Raw genomic sequence first — 16,509 nt, forward strand, 5'->3', positions numbered from 1 at the left:
AACATATTAAACACAATGTCGTTTTAAACAATACAACCCATTATAATTTTTACGACATTTATTTTATTGATCAACACAGTTGACCATAACGTGTGCAGTTTAATTTGTTATAACGTTTTCAAATATTATTTTAACCAACAGCTTAGAGCTGAATGTGTTACTCTGCATCACGTGTTTGCACAGCTGTAGTCGAGTTCTGTTTGTTAATCGCACTCTGAAAGACGCGTGTGCTGTGTGCGTCCATCCTCCGACCACGTGACCCTGAGCTGTGCCGGATCTGGTCGAGTCCCGAAAGCGAAGTGCGTGGGGAGCTGGCGAGCAATCGGGAGCAGGGCAGCCGGAGCGTGCCAGGCGCTCGACCGTGGCCTGGCCTGGGCTGGGCTGGCCTGGGCTGGCCTGGGCTGGGCTGTGGCAAGAAACTCCAGAGGCCGTCGCGTGCTTCCAGGGGACATGCACCGACTTGGTGAGCGTGGTGTGGGAGACGAGAAGCGTGCAAGAGGGACCTGGGCCGAGAGCAGCGGAGCAGAACACGACCAGCAAAAGAGCAGTGGGCAGAGATCAGGGGCGCAGTGAAGCAGGGAGCAAGAAACAGAGAGCAGGCAACAGAGAGCAGGCAGCAGAGAGCAAAAAGCAGGGAGCAAAAAGCAGAGAGCAAGGAGCAGGGAGCAAGAAGCAGGGAGTGTGCAGGGATGGCTCAGTTTTGAGTCGGTGCATTTACAATATGCAAAGCAGCACAGTATGAGTCTGCGTGTGCATGTGGAGCGGTGGCGCAGCGGTTAGCGCGCTGTTCGATGATCCTGGCGACCGTGTGTACGTGCACGTACATTCATGTGTGCATGAACGTACACTTACATACACCCGTACACGTCGACGTATGCCAATACGCATACCAACGCGCGCACACGTACAAACGCTTGCAAGAATATACACATACACACACAAATATGCATGCACGTACAAAAGTATGAACTGCACACATACGTATGAACTATCGTACGCACAAACATGCGTGCAGGCACACGCGCAACAACACGGACACACACACACACATGCACGTATCTGCACACCAGACTATTTCAATACGTTCTACGTTCCGACCACAGACTTTGGAGTTTAATACCGTGCTCATCGTGAAGGACAATCACACCGTCTGGAGAACGATTGCATCTGTGGAAGCGTATGGCTCTTCTGTCGATACGAGCATGGTTACTTCTCCGTGAGCTCCGTCCGTTGATTCATCCACCCAAGTCGAGGACTCGGTCTCATCCGCCACGCCGTGTTCAGCCACTACCACTGCCACCCACCACCCCAGTACAACCACCGCTACCATACTCACGCCCTCACCACGCTGCAAGTCACAACACTTCTCTTCTGCGTCTTCCCTCGCACTGCTCCACCTGGGAATTCCCTCCCACCGTCTCCTTTCCCTCGAACCTTGCTCAATTCTAGAAGCTGATCAACTGACATCTCTTACAACGTTACTAGCGCTGTGTGTTGCTGGCCGCTTGCCGCGTTGTGGGCTCAGCAGTCGTGAAGCGTTGTCAAGGAAGAGACCGTCCGTGTCGGGGTGGCGCTCGCTTGCTCGCGAGATCGCGCGAACTCCAACCAGGCAATGAGCGTCCCATGAAACACTTCTCCTGCGTGTCTGTACGTGTGTGTGTGTAAAGTATGTGTCTGTACGTGTGTGTGTGTAAAGTATGTGTGTGTGTGTAAAGTACGTGTCTGTACGTGTGTGTGTGTAAAGTACGTGTCTGTACGTGTGTGTGTGTGTAAAGTATGTGTGTGTGTAAAGTATGTGTGTATGTGTAAAGTACGTGTGTGTGTGTAAAGTATGTGTCTGTACGTGTGTGTGTGTGTGTAAAGTATGTGTGTGTGTAAAGTACGTGTGTGTGTAAAGTACGTGTCTGTACGTGTGTGTGTGTAAAGTACGTGTCTGTACGTGTGTGTGTGTAAAGTATGTGTGTGTGTAAAGTATGTGTGTAAAGTACGTGTGTGTGTGTAAAGTATGTGTCTGTACGTGTGTGTGTGTGTGTAAAGTATGTGTGTGTGTGTAAAGTACGTGTGTGTGTGTAAAGTACGTGTCTGTACGTGTGTGTGTGTAAAGTATGTGTGTGTGTGTGTAAAGTACGTGTCTGTACGTGTGTGTGTGTAAAGTATGTGTGTGTGTGTAAAGTACGTGTGTGTGTGTAAAGTATGTGTCTGTACGTGTGTGTGTGTGTGTAAAGTACGTGTGTGTGTGTAAAGTATGTGTGTGTGTGTGTAAAGTACGTGTCTGTACGTGTGTGTGTGTAAAGTATGTGTGTGTGTGTAAAGTACGTGTGTGTGTGTAAAGTATGTGTCTGTACGTGTGTGTGTGTAAAGTATGTGTGTGTGTGTAAAATACGTGTGTGTGTGTAAAGTATGTGTCTGTACGTGTGTGTGTGTAAAGTACGTGTCTGTACGTGTGTGTGTGTAAAGTATGTGTGTGTAAAATACGTGTGTGTGTGTAAAGTATGTGTCTGTACGTGTGTGTGTAAATTATGTGTATGTATACGCGTGTGATAAAGCCAATACACAGCAGCAGCCGCCGTTCGCCCTTAAGTGGCCGTGACGTTGCCACGGCGCTTGTGCCAGGCTAGGTGCACTTTAAGGCTGGAACGTCAAGTCTGGAAGACTTGCTGCTGGCCGAAGGCCACGGGACAGACGCAAGTGTTGTGGATTAACTGACTGAAATGACGGACAGATGCACCACATGTACTCCCCACTATGCAAACAGATGCATGCACGCAAAAATGACAAAGATCCCCCGTATAGCCTTAACAGACTGTTGGGGCAAATGCTGTTAGCGAGCACCTATGAAGGCCAGCACGGCACACGAGGGGGTGGGTGGCCAACACTATGCCCGGCCGCCTTTGTCTTCTTAGTGGCGATGATTACACATCGCAACAGGTACTCATTTGATGCTGAGTCGACCTAGGGGAGGCCCAGAACCGGTTCAGGTTAATTGTCACCGGTGTTGGCCGTGAGCGGAAATCGAAACCGGGTCGCCAGGTTCGTAGCGCAGCGCGCTAACCGCTCCGCTCCCTCACACCCGCGCACAGACACACATCTATACACTCGCAAGAATACGCACAGCATAGTTACACATATACATATGATGTACGTATGCTTAGTGAATGCATACTTACAATGTAATATTTTCATTAAAATTGTCTGAAAGGTAAATGTATTGCTCTTCTGTTGTCCCTGCAAAAGGCAACCTCAACAATGTAGCTAAACAGTCGACGGTGTCACGTGTTTTGGAGCTCTGTATTTCATTAGTCTATACATCTACCACACGTTTAATTTGTGGGTATATTTTTCAAGAAGTTCAAATATTTTTGATTCCTATATTTTGTTGTCTCTTGAATCACGCTGCGATTGAACTCGCGTTTCATTTGCTTTGATGTGCGGGCCTCAGAGATGTGATGTGGCGGTAGGGTGGCGCAGTGGTGAGTCTCGGTGTGGCCAGCGCTCTTAATAGGTGCTCGCTAACAGCACTTGCCCCAACAGCCTGCACCTCTCTACGAGTTCTATTCCAGCTCACGACCAACCTCAGTTGCAAGTATCTCACCTGGTCGACTCAAGCTGACATGTGGCGGCAGTGTGGAGGTGCCGTTGTGACACGTCTCGCAGCAGCAGCAGCATCAACATCTCGGGGTCGAATTCCCGATTGCGGCGCTTCTCTGTGCGGAGTTTGTGTGTCTCCCCCCCCCCCCTGTTTTGCAAGGATTTACTCCAGGTTCTGCGGTTTCCTGCAATAGCTAAAATAAACATAAATGTACCTGCTGTTGGCCAAACATCCAAATGTAAAAACACGACATGCAGATCACGCATCCGCGAGTGACATCGCGCTCCCTCGACTGCGACAACCCGGCAGGACCCTCCTGATGAGGAGCCTCGAGACTCAGCGGGGCTTTCCTGGGTACACCAGCCTACTAATGGCGTGTACTAACTATACGAACAAATAATAAAATAACACGAAAGTGCTATTCATTATTGGCCAATACCATTTAAACATTATTCCATATAAATAACGATTGTAAGATAATACAATTGCAAGTGGTATGAGTGTGTGTTATACACATGCACCGCGATTGTAAAGAATCTATGCGATAATAACAACACGAAACCATAACAACTTGTGTAAAGGTGTTGTTTATTTAGACAATTATAACATTATTGAATGAGACTTACATATATGTAAAAAATGCAACATACGTCACGTTTGACAGTTTTGACTCGATAGCTTCCAGGGTATGGTTAGAGCCAGGGTCAGGGGTAGGTGGTGTGGTCAAGGGTAGGTGGCAGGGTTGTAGGTAGGGGGTCGCGTTACGGTTAGAGTTAGGATTAGGAGTAGGTGGTATAGAGTTTGGGCTCGACTCAGGTTTATAAATAAGTGGTAGGGTCAGGGGTAAGTGGCAGGGTTAGATCAGTGGTAGGCGGCACGGTTAGGGTTAGAGCTATAATCAGGTTTAGGGGTGGTCAACAGGAGTCCGGGGTAGGTGGTTGGAGTGTTACAGGAGATGTCGTAGATCACGCGCCATACTCTCAGAGAACGCCAGCACTTTCTCGCACACCTAACTCTGAAACATATACAGTATACATATACAGTATACATATACAGTATACATATACAGTATACATATACTGCAGGTACTCTGATGTGCATCTACTCACCCCCAACATAAACGCCACAATGATGCCGAATGCACTGCCGCGAACAGCTCGCGTCGTGAAAGACTCCGCAAGTACACAGACACACGCAAGTACACAGACACGCGCAAGTACACAGACACGCGCAAGTACACAAACACGCGCGCAACGCGCAGACGTCCGCCCCGCCGCGCGCGCCGCGTGTGCGCGCGCCGCGTCGCGGTCTGGCGAGGCTCTGTGACGACGAGCGCGACTCGCTCTCAACGCGTGATGATGATGATGGGCCGAGTGCTGTTAGCGAGCACCTATTAATAATGAAGCCCGCACGGTGCCCGATGGCGTGGTGTCGCCTGCACCACGCTCGCCAAAGCCGCAGTTGTCTCTCTCGTGCTAACGTGGAGACTCGCATGGAATCAAGTACTCGTTTAAGGCTGAGTCGACCTATGAGGTGCCCAGAAAACGTTCGGTTACCACTTGCTATGGTTGGGATTTTAATATGGATACAACCGAGATCATTCGCGATTCACCGCTACATGCGAACACGCGAGTACAGACAACACACACACAGATACAAACCCACAGCGAGCAGATGCACACACACAACGACACACACCCCCCAACCCGCATCGCCTTCATCAGCCTGCTGAGGCAAGCGCTGCTCTTCGCGAGTATCTAAGACGGGTGGCACGACGCACGAGGGGGTGGGTGGTCAACACCACGCCCGCTCGCCTTTGGCTCCCCACTGTTGATGCACACACACACACTACTGATGCATACACACACTACTGACGCACACACACTACTGACGCACACACACACTACTGACGCACACACACACACTACTGACGTACACACACACTACTGATGCACATACACACACTACTGATGCACACACACACTACTGATGCACACACACACTACTGACGCACACACACACTACTGATGCACACACACACATACTACCAAAGATGTGCATACAAACGCATCCACACTTGCAAACTTAAAAACACTCACGCAAACTGTATATACAATCCGTAGCACAAAGACACAAATACGTGCAAAGCTACGGTTACAAATCCCCACGAAGACAAAGATCCTGTAGCAGTCCCGCGGGGCGAGTGCTGTGTGCGAGTATCTCGTTCAGATGAAGGCCGACACTGCACACGAGGGTGGGTAGTCGTCATCACACCCGGCCGCCTTTGTCTTCCTCGTGGAAATATTTACACATCGCAGCACCAGGTACATATTTGAGGCCGAGTCGACCAAACTCCCCCCCCCCCACTCTCTCTCTCATTGGTGTATCGCTTTGCTCGTTTTGGTTTGCACTGCGCTATAAATAACACGATCTTGTCTTCGGCATCATTCTAATTATTATGTCTATTATCATTACCAAATATGGCATAAATTACGCAATCACGATTTAAAGCTTTCGTGACTGCAGGGATTCATCTTCTTGGTTCTTTCGGTAAAGTCACGTAGAATGGAAATAAAAAAATAATAAAAATAAGTGAGAATTATTTTATTATTTGTATTATTTTATTGTGGGAATTATTTTATTATCTTTTATTTTTATTATTTTATTGTAAGAATTATTTAATTTTATTATGTTTTATTTTTATTATTTTATTATTTCCATTCTACGTGACTTTACCGAAAGAACCAAGAAGATTACGCAATCACATTAGGTCTTTGGTTATAGCTGAGGGTGTGATGTACAATCCGCATGCACTGGGACACGTGCATACACAAGAAGAAAGATCCCCGTATAGTCGCGAACAGACTTTTGCGGCAAGTGCTGTCTGAAAACACCTATGAAGGCCGGCACGGCACACACGCACACACACGCACGTTGTAGTGTAATGTGTGTGTGTGTGTATTGAACGTACACACACACACGTTGTAGTGTAATGTGTGTGTGTATTGAACGTGCACACACACACACGTTGTAGTGTAGTGTGTGTATTGAACGTACACTACACACACACGTTGTAGTGTAATGTGTGTGTGTGTATTGAACATACACACACACACGTTGTAGTGTAATTTGTGTGTGTGTATTGAACGTGCACACACACACACGTTGTAGTGTGTGTATTGAACGTACACTACACACACACGTTGTAGTGTAATGTGTGTGTGTGTGTATTGAACATACACACACACACGTTGTAGTGTAATTTGTGTGTGTGTATTGAACGTGCACACACACACACGTTGTAGTGTAATGTGTGTGTGTGTATTGAACGTGCACACACACACACGTTGTAGTGTAATGTGTGTGTGTATTGAACATACACACACACGTTTAAGTGTAATTTGTGTGTGTGTATTGAACGTGCACACACACACACGTTGTAGTGTAGTGTGTGTGTGTATTGAACGTGCACACACACACGTTGTAGTGTAATGTGTGTGTGTATTGAACATACATACACACATGTTGTAGTGTAATGTGTGTGTAAATTGAACGTGCACACACACACACGTTGTAGTGTAATGTGTGTGTATTGAACGTGCACACACACACGCGGCGGGGTTGGTGGTTATTGTGCAGTGGCCGTTTCACGGTGTGTGAGTGGACTGTGGAAATCAGGATTACACAACAGCGTTTCACCACCACCAACAACAACACACCACCACCACCAACACCACCACCACCACCAACAGTAATATTCCGAACCAATATCCCCGTGCCGAGCCCTACTGAGGAGAATCAGAGAAGCCGCAGCCAGTCCGCGGGGCGCTGCCGTGATGCCCCTTCCTGGTCGGGGCGCGCGTCTCGCCTCTCTCCGCGTTCACTCGGAGCTGGTGGCACCACCGGCGGTCTCCGGGTGAATACTCATCTGCTTTCCATCGGGATCTCGTAATGAAATGCTCCGAACAAATGTAAATGATAACATGCAATTATCGGTCGTAATAGTAAAGGTTGTTTTGGTTTTGATGAGAGTTCGAAGTCGCGTGTGACACAGTCGAGGTCGTGTGTGACACAGTCGAGGTGTGTGGCAGGCGTGGTGTGTGTGTGACACAGTCGAGGTGTGTAACAGGCGTGGTGTGTGTGACACAGTCGATGTCGTGTGTGACACAGTCGAGGTGTGTGGCAGGCGTGGTGTGTGTGACCGGTTAACAGGCGTGGTGTGTGTGACACAGTCGAGGTCACGTGTGACACAGTCGAGGTCGTGTGTGACACAGTCGAGGTGTGTAACAGGCGTGGTGTGTGTGACACAGTCGAGGTCGCGTGTGACACAGTCGAGGTGTGTAACAGGCGTGGTGTGTGTGACACAGTCGAGGTCGTGTGTGACACAGTCGAGGTGTGTAACAGGCGTGGTGTGTGTGACACAGTCGAGGTCGTGTGTGACACAGTCGAGGTCGCGTGTGACACAGTCGAGGTGTGTAACAGGCGTGGTGTGTGTGACACAGTCGAGATCGTGTGTGACACAGTCGAGGTGTGTAACAGGCGTGGGGAGGCCTTCGCTCATCCAGCGATGGATCGACCTGCTAAGGCCATCCCCGACTACCCACCCCTAATGCTACAATCTTCTACCCTCACAATCCCCACCTTCCCCCACACACTGCCACACTCCTCTCGGGCCCCCGACATCATCCCCCCGTGACTGCAGGACCCCAGTTCCTTCAGCACGAACGCAACGCGAGGAGAGACCCCGATTCGTACGAGACAGACCGGACACCCTGCGAGAGAAGCGACCGTACGAACCCGCGCTACCATCGACAAGGAACAGCAAGAGCCAGCAGCAGCAGCAGCAGCTCGCGTGTTGTGGCTCCAAGCCCCGGCGGGATGCCCCGGGCTGTCAAAAAACAAAGATTACGTCTCGAGGTGGCTGAGTGGCTCTGTAGTGGTCACGGACACTGACCGGGCACCGCTGAGGATCCGGGCTTCATCTGCCCGTGATTATAATGAACCCTCCCATCGTAGTCATGGTCTGTTATCCGATCACCAATGCATCACAGCAAATAACAACAACGTGCATAATTTGGCCAAAATTCCAACTCTGAGAATTACAAAAAACAGCTTTCGGTTAGATAGCCATAGGACAACCATATTGCTGGATCTCACATCTCGAGCGGTTCTGCGACGCCTCGCTGAGGTCGAGAGCGTGCGCGCAGTCGCCGTCCGATCCAATCCGAGTGACACCCGTGCCACGAAGTCGCACTGCTCATCGGGACTCGAGCTGCTCAAAGCCCAACACGTGACCCGAAGACAAAGCAGAACAGGAGGACGTGTTCGCAAAAGCGCAGATGCATTTGGACCTGACAGCTGCTCGTCGGTTTCCGTACACATCAAATATTTAGGGAGGGAGGCGCTGCGTCTCCCGCGCGTGCCCGTGGCCCTGTCCCGCGCGTGCCCGTGGCCCTGTCCCCGAGTCCTCGGCGTTGACGGGACCCATCGAGGGCCGCCGCCGCGTTCGTCTCGACGTTGAAGCCGATTTGTTCACGTGCTGTGCAATTATCTACACTGCATCTATTTCACTAAACTGGTCACTTTCTTTTACAGAAATATAATTATCTTTCCTTTTGTACTTGAATGTTAAATTGTATTTTTGCCTAATTAACTGAGGCCATTTTACATTTAGTTTATTGTAAAATTCAGTATGCATTTGTTAAATGTGAAATATTTTTTCTGTGTACTTAAAATGAGTTTATATTACCCATAGGAGCATAATTATTATCGTGGTTGCAAATAATGTAATCAACAAAGTACATTTGGAAACAACTCGCCTCCGTCACACAGCTGTCGCTCTACAAAGAACACGGCCGAATGTTTTACACATCCCATCAGCCACACGGCCTTCTGCGAGGGCATCATTCAAGCTGCACTGGTCCTTCACCCAGATCGCGCTCGCAACGGAGGCAATGCTGCTTCAACTGCCGTGTTTCATCTGCTGGTGAAATTCTGGAGGCTGATTGAGAAGGCCTACGTCGGTGTCTCCATCCGTCTACTCATTGGTTTGTAACTCGCGATACGGGCGGGGACGGTTGATAGATCACGCAGAGCGAGTGAGAGGGGTCGTAAGTGCTTGTAGGGAGAGGCCGACGTCTCTCAATGAACATAACAATACAATGCAACTCCAATTTGATTCTCACGAAGCTCTTATCTCGATGCGGGAATTCCACAGTTTTATGGAGGAGGCGAGTACTTCCATAAGACACTAATTATTGACTTTGAACAAAGTGGCACTTATGTAAATGGATGTCGGAGGAATGATGATGCTATTCGTGGCAATTCGGAGATCAAGATGACGATCGTGGTAATTGGTGGATGACAAGTATGACAATGACGTGCTACACACAACAGGACGTCTTCTTTTAAAGCACGGTTGCTGAACACAGGCCCCAAAGGTCCAAAATGTCAAACGGTCAGCAACAAACAGCACTATGAAAGCTGTAATAGTAAAGAGTTTACACATGTGTGCGGAATATAGCCCAGAAGATGTGTCGTAACGTAGACCCCGTCGAGTTACACTGGCGGTGCGCTTCAACGTTCAGGCGTTCCCGTCCCGTTTTTCGCGAAATCGCGCGACGTGGTGCCGTGCTTTGGTCGTCGACATGTGTTCCTCTAGCGACTGTTGCGTCCCTGGTCTGTTTGCGTTTTCAGATAGCGTGAATCCCCGCAGCTCAAATTAGCACTGGGACATGGTAGGGGAGAGTCTTTCCATAGGACAGCCACTGTTGACATCCCCATGAAGTGATACTCATTCTATCGACCTCGGATGGATGATGGGCTGAGTCTCAACCCCCAACCACGATGTAAACTCGCAACCTTCTGATTGCGAGCTGCTCACTCGACCTCTGCGTCACGTGGGGATAACATCTTCTACGTCAGATACAACCTGTCCGAAGTTCGTTCTAATGACTTGGAGACTGCGTTTTACCTTTGTGTATGGAAATTGACGACTTCGCAAACATCCATTATGGGGGGCTCGGACTGGCTTTTTCAGACATCGTTCGTCGTGATCGGGAATCGATCTCAAGTAGCCGAGTTCACAGCGCAGTGCGTCAAGCAATGCGTCGCCGTTCCTGCCCTGGGTTTGTTTTTCTCGAGTGAAACTACGTGGACGGATTAAAACATCCATTAAACTTCTTCTGAAATGAACCCCGCTGAAGCCCAAGATATTGAGACGTTCGTCCTGACTGTTGTCAAAAATTAGCGGATACATTGTGTGCGTATGAGTGATGGATGTACCTGGACATACAGCGAGGAGATCAGCGCATGCACAGCAGTGAGACAGATGGTGGCTTCGTAGAACCATGAGGGATGGCAAGGGATTGGCGAAGCCTTCATCCAGCAGTGGATAGAGCATGGCTCTTGATGATGATCACTGTCATGTTGATATTGATGACTATGAGAGAAATAAATGCTCCTATCACTCACTGGACACCCATCGATGTAGTGTCGTCATAACATCTGCCCATCTCTATATTCAATTAAAACGACTGAACACATTCGTCAATAACACGGCCTTAAATATATAACAGACGACGTTTCGGGCAATGTACCTTCTTAGCGTTTATAATAAATGGCCATTGTGTTGACATGGATGCGCCACTAGCCACGCAGGATCGCCAACAAAATGGTTCCGTATTGAATGGGAACGACGCCTTCCACGCGACCCGTGTCTGCGCAGCCGTCGACGACTCGCGTCACACGCTCCGCTCACGTTGCACAGCACACGCGCGTCACACGCTACACTCGGCAAACTCGGACAAGACATTTGAACAAGGACCGGAGCGATTTGCATCCGCGTGCGCTGGCATTTGTTTAAATATTTATTTAAATACCGTACGGTTAAGAGGCGATTCGTATTTCCGTAATTATCATAACATATAGAGTACAAAAAGTATCATGAAATGAGGGCACACACACATACACACACACCGTGGCTACACACACACGTGTGTGTACACATGCACACACATGTGTGTGCAGCCACGGATCCACATACATACACGTGTGCGTATTGTTAAGTTCGTGGAACATTGTAGCTAGATATACTGTCTGCGTATGTGTCGCCGTGTATGCGTGTGTGTGTCTGTGTTTCTGTGAATATTCTATGGATGTGTGTGTCTGTGTTTGCAGTTGTATACGTGTGCGCATGTTTCTCTGCGTGTGCGCGTTTGTATGTGTACACATACACCTGTATGTCCATGTGTATGTACATATTTATGTGTACACGTGTGTCGGTACGTGCGTCTGTGTATATCAGCACGTGTATGTATCTACGCGTTATATGCAAGTGAATGTGTGCGCGCGCGTGTCTGTGTGTATGTACACGTGTATTTACACGTGTATATGTGTGCTTGCGTGGGCGCACGCACATACGTGCGCATATTTGTACGTGTGATTCTGTAACACGCATGGCAGCGCGTGCCCTCTGTATGTGTGATGCATGTCTGGCTACGTGTATGTACACACGCATGAGTGTAGACATGCATATATTCACGTGTGTATGGGCCTCCACTCTAGAGCTGACTGGAGGGTACTTGGTCGACTCTTCCACGTTGACCAGACGTGTTGGAAGCAGTTGGCGCACCCACACCTTGCCCCACCAGCAGTGCATGTGCGACACGCATTCCCGACATACAAATGATACGGCTCGCCGCCTCGGTCCATTCCCTCTGCCTCGTGACAGGAAAAAAATATATAATAGACAAAACGTAAATTAAAATTGCTTCAAACTAATAAGATTGTGTTTGCTGTCACTCTGAGTGATACAACTTCATCATATTCATATTTAATTAACCAGCGATGCATGACACCTGCTCACGAATGCGGGAACACCGAGTTTGGTTCTGGACAAAAGTTACTCGCGCTTTCCTGATAGTGTAGCAGACAGAGACAGACACGACAGCTTAATGTAATGTAATGTTTGTTAAATCTTGACTTAAAGATTTCGTGACTGCAGAAATTCATATTATTTGAGACTTTCGGTAAAGTCACATAGATAGGTGCAAATTAATAAAAAAAATATATAAACAAAACTACAACGTTTCGATCACAACCCAAGCAATCGTCGGATTTTTCCTCCTGATGACGATCGCTTGTGTTGTGATCGAAACGTCGTAGTTTTTTGTTTATTCTATTTTTATTAATTGAAACCTATCTACGTGACTTTACCGAAAAACCCAAATAAAATGTTTGTTATATTTATAAAGTTAACTAAGATAATGTAACGTTTGTTATCCTCGACAAAGTTAACCACAAGTCGGTCAATTCTACTCTCAGTCAGTAAGTCAAAATTCTGCTATGCGTTCTGCAGAAGAGTCATTGCTGGAAACATTACCCTCGCAACTATATATCGTGTCATGATGCATTCATAAAAGTGAGTTGAATCTCTCTGTTTGCATTGCTCTGTAAGATTAACGATACATCCATTTGTGTATCTCTGTTGGGTGACGTGAGTGGACTTGGGCACAGAAGAGGTGAGAGCAGGCGGACACGAGAGAGGTTGGCGATGGGAGGCAGCCCAAGGCGATGGGAGGCAGCCCAAGGGGATGGGAGGCAGCCCAAGGGGATGGGAGGCAGCCCAAGGGGATGGGAGACAGTCCAAGGGGGTGGGAGGGGAGGCAGCCCAAGGGGATGGGAGACAGTCCAAGGAGGTGGGAGGGGAGGCAGCCCAAGGGGAGGGGAGGGGAGGCAGCCCAAGGGGGTGGGAGGCAGCCCAAGGGGGTGGGAGGGGAGGCAGCCCAAGGGGGTGGGAGGGGAGGCAGCCCAAGGGGGTGGGAGAGGAGGCAGCCCAAGGGGGTGGGAGGGGAGGCAGCCCAAGGGGGTGGGAGAGGAGGCAGCCCAAGGGGGTGGGAGGCAGCCCAAGGGGGTGGGAGGGGAGGCAGCCCAAGGGGGTGGGAGGCAGCCCAAGGGGGTGGGAGGGGAGGCAGCCCAAGGGGGTGGGAGGGGAGGCAGCCCAAGGGGGTGGGAGGGGAGGCAGCCCAAGGGAGTGGGAGGGGAGGCAGCCCAAGGGGGTGGGAGAGGAGGCAGCCCAATGGGGTGGGAGAGGAGGCAGCCCAAGGGGGTGGGAGGCAGCCCAAGGAGGTGGGAGGGGAGGCAGCCCAAGGGGGTGGGAGGGGAGGCAGCCCAAGGGGGTGGGAGGGGAGGCAGCCCAAGGGAGTGGGAGGGGAGGCAGCCCAAGGGGGTGGGAGGGAGGCAGCCCAAGGAGTGGGAGAGGAGGCAGCCCAAGGGGGTGGGAGGGGAGGCAGCCCAAGGGGGTGGGAGAGGAGGCAGCCCAAAGGGGTGGGAGGGGAGGCAGCCCAAGGGGGTGGGAGGGGAGGCAGCCCAAGGGGGTGGGAGGGGAGGCAGCCCAAGGGGGTGGGAGGGGAGGCAGCCCAAGGGGGTGGGAGGGGAGGCAGCCCAAGGGGGTGGGAGGGGAGGCAGCCCAAGGGGGTGGGAGGGGAGGCAGCCCTGGGGACAGTCGCGGCCGCCGAGCAGCAGGCGGAGCGGCGGGGTCGGCAGCGCGGGAGACGACTCCGCCGTGGAGTCTCTGGGCCCCTGTGATGACGCGTGGAGGTGCCCCATGCCTCATGACGAGTAGTCACTCGTTCTTTATCCTCCCTCTGCCCTGAAGAAGGACCATTGTGCGAAACGTCATTCACGTTCGCTGTATGTCCGTTAAAAGACAGGGCTAATGATGGTGGTGAGTGGTGTTGTTGTTGTTTAGCCGGTGCCCGTGCGCCTCCGCTGCCACAATCGCCGATTCGGCGCCGCGACTCGATTGTCGCGATTCGATTGGAGAGTCGCTGCCTCTCTGCACCTCGGTGGGACTCTCTGGTTCCGACCATGACCCCAGAGAGACGGGGTGAAGGTGCAGCCCTGCAATTCCTTGCTCAAGCCACTGCGAGCAGAATGCCCCCCACTACAGAGTTCTCTCTGCAGGGTGCTTTGGCCTACTCTTCCACGCTGACCAGACGTTTTAAAATAGGTAGTCGCACCCACACTTTACCCCACCACACACGAGCCACCGATCAAATGCTTTGTATCAATCTACGCCGCAGGGTAGACACAGGCGGTGGGACAGGACTTGCATTGCAAGTCAATTGTGCTGATCACCACACCATGACGACATTTTACCCTCGAGGTAATATTGGAAAATACAAATACAAAATGCAGAAACCGTGAATTATTATCGTGCCAGGATGGACAACCACCGTGCAAAACAAGTACTACAGGCTGCTGCGACGTCGTCACCAGAGGGCAGAACGGCAACATACAAAACAGTTGTACTGCACGTCTATGCTGCCACACAATCTAAGTTCCCCCGCCTTTCACCGACCAGCACTGACCAGCGTGGAGAAGCATGGTCGAATAACCCCAACGACCCATGCGACGTGTGGGGGCGAGGGGGGCTCATCCAGCAGTGGGTAGACAAAAGGGGGCGGGTGTGTGCACGTTAACTCGGCATTCACTATTCGAGGCGTGCACCGCGATCGTGAGAATCGTAACTAAAGAGAGAAATATTCTTCATTTGGTTTGTGATCGCGTTTGTCAAATCATAAACACGACATCATTATAGCTACACTCACAAAGTGAATACTACACGCGCTAAAGCCGGGGTCTAACGTGTGACAACAATACAAATAATACGGGGTAAGGGTATCTCTGAGAAGATTCGACGTTTCGGCCAACCAGCCTTCGTAAGGATGTCTACCCAACCCCCCAGTCAAGCTTCACTCCGTGGGAAGTCGGCTCATACGGTTCTGCTGCCCCTGCAGTCTTGAACTCCCGATTCAGGACCTTCCCTTTTACTTTCTGCCTGTGACTGACTGCATCTCTCTCCAGATTTACACAGAGACTCATAGACTCGCACAGAGACCCATAAACTCGCACAGAGACCCATAGCCTCGCACAGAGACCCATAGACTCGCACAGAGACCCATAGACTCACACATAAACCCATCGACTCACACAGAGACCCATATACTCACACAGAGACCCATAGACTCACACACAAACCCATCGACTCACACAGAGACCCATAGACTCACACAGAGATATAGGACTGTCCCTGCCACTTTCTCTCTACGCAATAAATATACCGGCTGCTCTTCCTATCGGGTCTTTAGATGCGGTTACATTTAGACGACATATAAAGCGACATTATATAGTAATTATATTATAAGTAAGACCAACAGTCTTATCTTGTAAATTAAAAACTTCAAAAGACCCACGACCTGAAACGTAATTTTCTTTGCTCAGTAAATTGTTCATAATTTATATTTCACTCCTCAGTGTAACTCTCTCCGGGGCTTCATTTCAGCCGGAGCGGTCCGAGGCTGAGCTCCTGAATCACTGAGGCAGAGGCGACGTATATTACAATACTAATAACACCGAGGGTTGCTCAACGGTACCCGATAAACCGGTAACCTTTTTGGTAATTGGTTACCGGTTCCGAAAGTCAGGAGCCGGTCGGTAACCGTTGCCTGTTTTATTTTGTGTAGGAAGAGGTGGGCGTACCCACACGTCACCACCACCACACGCGACCCTGCCGATGCAGTGAAGTGCGGTGAAGCCGTCTGCGTGAACACACGCGGCTGTTTCAAATGCCGCGCCGGGAGATGTAGTCCCTTGTGTTGCTCACCGTTAGTCCACTGTGGCAGCTCCCTTCGTTTCTCAGTTCAGAAGCCAAACGCGTTACGTGTAATGAGACACATTTAGATACGTACAGCAAACCGGTAAGCAGTTGTCGGTAGTGTGAAGAGGCCGATGTAAGGACCCTGTCGGTAACACTGCGACGAGGCTGTGCGCGGCCCCGCTGGCTGAACGCTCGGCCTGCAGGCGCGCGCGCTGTGCCTCGCAACGCCTGTGCGTGTGGGGTGAGAGAGTGCGTGTCA

General features: G+C 50.3%; 1 protein-coding gene across 1 annotated transcript in view; it reads left to right on the top strand.

The window, feature by feature from the left end:
• Positions 1-16,509, top strand: part of LOC133346220 (cytoplasmic dynein 1 intermediate chain 1-like) — a 398,436-nt gene that overhangs the window by 287,189 nt on the left and 94,738 nt on the right. The gene's annotated exons all lie outside the window — the stretch shown is intronic.

Source organism: Lethenteron reissneri, chromosome 23 (assembly GCF_015708825.2).
Source record: "Lethenteron reissneri isolate LAM-NWPU_2019-01 chromosome 23, ASM1570882v1, whole genome shotgun sequence".
NCBI classification, from domain to species: Eukaryota; Metazoa; Chordata; class Hyperoartia; order Petromyzontiformes; family Petromyzontidae; genus Lethenteron; species Lethenteron reissneri.